Genomic DNA, 5,833 nt, shown 5'->3' on the forward strand with positions numbered 1-5,833 from the left:
TGCTAAAATCTTCGTGAGGTACATTAACACTTTTAGGTAACTAGAACATCACTTAGTGCACTAACTAGCTCAGGGGGTCAGGAAACTTTCTGTAAAGGGCCAGAGAGTAAATATTTCAGGCTTTGCAGGCCATAAGGTCTCTGTCACAACTACTCAACTCTCTCATTATAACAAAAACAGCTACAGACAACATGTAAACAAATGAGCATAGTTATGTTCCAATAAAACTTTATTTACAAAAACAAATGGCATGTGAGATTTGGACCATGGGCTACCAACCCTTGCACTAGATAAATCATTATTTGTGGAGAAATCATTTTTGTATCTGTACTCTAGTATCCTAAAAGAGTTTATAAACTTCTAAAATCTCCTAACTTATATCCAAAGAACTGCTTTCTGATTCACGCAGGCTCTCCCATAGATTCATAAACTTTTATGATTTTTATTCCTTCCAGGTGGGCATGTTTTCTTTCCCAGTATAACAGTTCAGAATACCAGCATTTATTTTATCATCTTTTAGGGTGGCTTAGGAGCATCTTTTCTGGACACGGAGAAAGGGGCATATTTAATTCCATCTGATCCAGTACAATCCTAGGAGTCTGAGTCCTAATAATACCTAACTTTATAATCAATTAAATAAATAGAACCACTGAGACAATAATGTATTTTTTTAAAGTGGCAAATGTGGTTTTCTTTTTTCAGCCTTTGTGCTTTTTCAGTATTTTGACCATAGGGAGATAATTTTTTTATAATACAAAAGTAAATTAACCACTGTGAATTTTGAAGATAATGTTGTGTGAGTACACACACACACACACACACACACACACGTATATACCTATGTTTATTTCCTAAAAGAGGAAAAGTACTTCTTTGTTCAACTTGTATTAACTCCTGTTTTCTAATTGCTGTGAAATGGTAACTGTTGGTAAATTACTGTGATTGTTTTAAAATGTAAAGGGAGGATATATTTTGATTTTACCCAGCTTTAATCTGTAAAATATCACTTAAAGATATCTGATAGCAACACTTAAAATATTGCATGGGGATTATTACTTTCCTATCATCCATATACATTTGTGCAACTTTGAACATACTGGGTGCTCCTAAATGCCTGATGATTGGATTTAAACTACTGAAAATCAGAGAACTTTACACTTTAAAACTGAGTTTTAAATTTTTAATTTTATTTTCTACTCTTAAAATTCAATTAATGCCTATAATTTGAAATCTACTGTTTCTTTTTCTCAATATTTGTTCTATTGGAAATTCCTAAAATTACTGGTGCCATCAGTGATTTACGAACAGTATTTTGAAACTGCAGATGATTTGCTCATTGTATTTGCACAATTAGAAAGAAAATAGTTTGTAGACAATGATTCTCTTTTTCAATAAAATGAAATAAAAATTCTAAAAAACAGTAGAGAAAAAAAAAAGTGGCTGTTCAGTATGAATTTGAGCCACCCTCACTGCCACCTCACACTAGTGCTTATCTACTCAGTGTAAAGTGAATGTAAGCGTTTTACTCAATATTTAAGAACTTGTTTAATTTAACACCTCTCCTGGGATTGTCCTTAACAATCATGGTCATGTTCATCTTATTTATCTTTTTATTTTTCAGATACCAATTGTATTTTTAGTCTTCAAAGCTAATTTCTATAGTCAGCTTGGTCATGCTCAGAGACAGCAGTGACCAAAGCAGCACAGACTTGGACCCAGGACCATTCCTGCCTGGGCTCTGGCTGCTCCTATTTCAGTTTGGGCCAATCCCTTCTCTTCGGTGGCCTTGACTTCCCCATCTGCAAATGAAGGATGTGGAATGGCAAGAGACCTTCCAACTGACAGTGACCATGACCTTCAGTCACTAAGAACTCTTATTCCTCACAGGCTCTAAGTTCAGAGATGTACGTGCCCGTTTCTGTACCCAAAGGTATAGGAATAGGGAAGGGCTCTTTTACCGCAGTCTGACTCACCTTGCCAAGGTACTAGGCTGAACACAGCAGGCAAGGTTTTGAAAGTGAGCCCTTTGGCTTAAAAAACAAGAGTATATTCACTGAACCTACAAACTGGTAAAAAATTTAAGAAAAAGAAACTTAGAGATAGTAAAAATAACTCCAAGAAAGTTAAAAAAAAAAAAAATTTTCTTCAATGCTATACAAGCCAAAAAAGTAGCTCTTAAAGTGAAGAGAAAATTAATCAAGTTAAGGGAATCAAAGAGCTAAGTAGTCTAAAAGGCTTAACTTCAAACAGTATCAATTTTGTTTTTAAACTGAAAAAAGACACTCTCATTCATGGTTTTGCTCCTTCCACAAACATTTATTGACACCTACAACAGGCAAAAAAATGAGTTTATTTCAAGTGTGGATACTCAACCCTAAATGGAAGTCTGGCTCCTGTGGGGACAAACACCATTGCGAAGGTCAGTCTACAGGAAGCAGGTGGCGCCTCGTTTCCCTGCATGTGAATCATTCAAGCAGGAAACGGTAGGAAACTGCAGAGCAGCAGTTCCCAAAGCGTGGTGCCTGGATGCACATCACCATCGTTTGGGAACGTTTTAGAAGTGCACATTCTCAGGTGGCCCCAGACCCAAATCATCTAGGAACGGGACTGAGCAATCCTGTTGTAAGGGGACCTCCAAGTCATTCTGACACTGAAGTCTGAGGGTCACTGCTGTAGATTAACGATGGATCTTAAAAACACTGGACTAAATGGGTAACAGGTTTTTTAAAATTCAAACTTCTTAATTCAAGTAATGTCTATTCAAATCACCGAAAGCCCAGAATGTTAGAATGAGTAAAACAAAATCAAATTTTTCTCGAGTTTCACTTGGGAAAACAAACCTGACAAGAATTATCCTAACCCTTTTGTCACCCCACCCCCCGCCAATACCTAGAACCAGATAGTCCTCCCCTTGCCCTCCAAAATAAATTTTTCACTCAATTTCCTCAGTGAAGGTCAACACTTAAAAATATTCGTAGATGTTTCTCCCTTGCCCCAAATCTGATCATTGCGATCTGACAATTCTGCCTAAAGCCACCAAAAAAACAGAAGAAAAAAATCTCACATCTACCATTTCTCTCCAACCCGATGCCACAGAAATTACCTCGGCCTGACAGCTCTCAGGGCACTAGTCTCTGGGTTCCTCCCATCACTGTCTCTAGAGCAAAGTAACACTCACATCGAGTGTCACACCCTCCATCCCTGGCACCAGTCGGTCTACAGGATCAGATCCAAGGTCCTGCCCTCTCCAGCGCCTGCCCCCTCATCCTTCACCCCTCAGCAACACTAAACCACTGTTAGTCTCCTCAGTGGTCTGTGCTTTCTCTTTTCTTGGTGCTCCAGTACAGTTGGTTCCCCCAGTTTGTCAACTTCAGCTCTACAGTGTGCCTCCCTGTGGACTAAGCCAGAGGCAGGACTCTGTTCACCTTCACATGCCAGCACCTAGTGCAGGGTCCCTGAAGCGGGATGTACCCACCTTAGGGAGTAGCACACAAGTGGTCCGCCGGGGTATGAGAAGAAAATGTGTGTTTGTCTTTTTTAATGTCATCTTTCTAATCTACTTTTGGTGTGATTTACAACACACAAAACGAACACATTGTTTGTAAATATACATCTATTAGGAGCTCATGCTAATTTTTTTTTTTTTTTTTTTTTTTACTGATGGGGCCAGGAAGCCAAAAAGGCAGGAGACCAGTATACCTACCAATATAAGAACCCACTGAACCACTCCTCCAAAGAATACACAATCAACCTGGAACTGTGGCTCCTGTATTTACCATTATTGTGACCAGGTGAGGCAATCGCAGACCATAAGACCAACTGCGGCTACCTGTATTTACCATTACTGTGACCAGGTGAGGCAATCGCAGACCATAAGACCAAATTCAGCCCCATGAGGTCCTACTCGTCTTTACTAGGGGCTCACCATGGGATGTTTAATTCCCCAGGGATGAAGCCACCTCTCCAAGATCAGAACACCTTGCAGACAGTCATGATGTGCTCTTGAGAATTTAAAGGATATTCTGGAAAAAAAAAAAATTTTTTTGTTTCCACCTATTTAAGGCAGGTGTTATTAATTAAAAATAACTGAACCAGCCAAGTGTGCCCACCAGAAGCAGGAATCAAGAAATTGAAACCTGCTTCAGCTCACTAGCATCCTGTAATTATTTAGACTTGTTTACAGTTTTTCCAGAAAGAGAATCAATCTTAGGAATAGTTTATCTCAAATACTACTCAAGTGGTAATAGCTGACCAGATCTTAACCTAAAACATCAAGCACTTCTGGATGCAGAATTTCTTAGTAAAGCAAACCCTACAGTATTTTATTTCAAAATTTTCCTTGGGAGTCACATTTCCTTGGGAGAGAGGTTTCTGCGTTAAATGACCATCTATTCAAATAAGAATTCAACTGAGTGTAGGTTTGGAGGCAGAACTACCAATTTTTGTGTCCTCCACCAAAGTTAAAACCTTTCTAAAACCGACACATTCAAAGATACCAAATTACAGTATAAACCTCAAACAAGAGGAAAACCAAACGCTTAAACCTTCCAAACAACAGCCACGTATAGGCTTGCATGGAAGAACATACTATCCTTCCCCTATACGTGCATTTCCATCCTCTGCACCCAGACACCTCTGTAGGCTGTTTTCCTTGCTGCCTTCCCTCTAACCACACTAACCAAGTGCTTCATTTCTTGCACTTCTCTTTCTATTCAACTCGTGGTTGTTGCACGTTCATCTAAACTATGTGAACAGTGAACTGCAGGACATTCAGATATCCCCGTAAATAAGCAAAAGATTCTTTGGTAAAGTTATGCACTTAAAAATCAACTGTTTTCCCTCACTGACGCTTTACTAGCTTCTGGACAAAATTCTCGACCACCGCAGACTGAGCCGTCTGAGAGAGGCAAGAAATACTTTCCGTGGCACTAAAGACACCGTCCACTTTCTGCTATTCTGGGGACACCCTTCATCCCCAGGGGCCAATACGAGCCTGGCTTGTCACAGGGCACGTTTCGCAAACAGAGCACCGGGTTCCGGAGGGAGCACGCCTCGCCCCCCAGCCCGTCCCCCCGTCCGCCGCGCTCCGGGCCGGCAGCCAGGGCCGCCGGGGGGAGCGGGGGTCGGCGGGCGGCGCCGCGACGCTGGGCCGCGGCCAGGGATGAGCTCAGCGGCCCCGCCGGGTGTTGCCGGCAGGTTGCATCAGACGCCGCGCGGGGCCGCCGCCTGCGCCTCGAGGGGCCTTCCCGGCCGGCCGGCCGCCCGCCTCGGACCGGGCCGAGTCTTCTCACGCCGGGCCCGCGCCCACGCGAGCGGCCGGCTCCGCCGCGGCCTCCTCCTCCCTCCCAGCGCCCGCCCGTGGCCTCCTTACCTGCGCCGCCGGCCCGCCCGCCCCCAGGCGGCCTCCACTCCGAGCAGCCCCGCGCAGCGCGGCCCGACCCGACACAGGCCTCGCAGCCCGCGAGCCAGCGAGGAGGAGCGACGGTTACGAAACCGGCAGCCTCCGCCCGTTCCGCCGCCGCGGCCACCGGCTTCCCCTCCTTGCCGGGACCGCGCGCGCCGCCGCCGCCGCCACTACCAATGGGAGCGCGGGGCTATGGGCGGTGCAGCCTTCCCTCGTGACGGGCAGCCCCGCCAGCCAATCGTGGGCCGCCTGGCTGCGGGGGCGGGGGTGGTGGCGGGCGCGCGGCGGGGGCGTCGGCCGCGGCGCGGCGGGGCTGGCGGGCGTGGAGGGCGTGGCGGGCGCTGGCGGTGGCTGGTTGCCCCGCCCCGCCCGCGCTCGTCGTGCTGCTCCGGCGGGGTCGCCAGGTGCTGTGGGCGACTCGTGGCGAGA

General features: G+C 45.2%; 1 protein-coding gene across 1 annotated transcript in view; it reads right to left on the reverse strand.

The window, feature by feature from the left end:
* The window catches only part of CEBPG (CCAAT/enhancer binding protein (C/EBP), gamma), a 15,625-nt gene extending 10,044 nt beyond the window's left edge, over nucleotides 1–5,581 (reverse strand). The window contains exon 1 of the mRNA XM_012647039.1: nucleotides 5,372–5,581. The gene's annotated coding sequence lies outside the window, so the exon portion shown is untranslated. The remainder of the gene's footprint in view (nucleotides 1–5,371) is intronic.
* Between the last annotated feature and the right edge of the window lie 252 nt (nucleotides 5,582–5,833).

The sequence above is a fragment of the Propithecus coquereli genome, unplaced genomic scaffold, assembly GCF_000956105.1.
Source record: "Propithecus coquereli isolate 6110/MARCELLA unplaced genomic scaffold, Pcoq_1.0 Scaffold254, whole genome shotgun sequence".
NCBI classification, from domain to species: domain Eukaryota; kingdom Metazoa; phylum Chordata; class Mammalia; order Primates; family Indriidae; genus Propithecus; species Propithecus coquereli.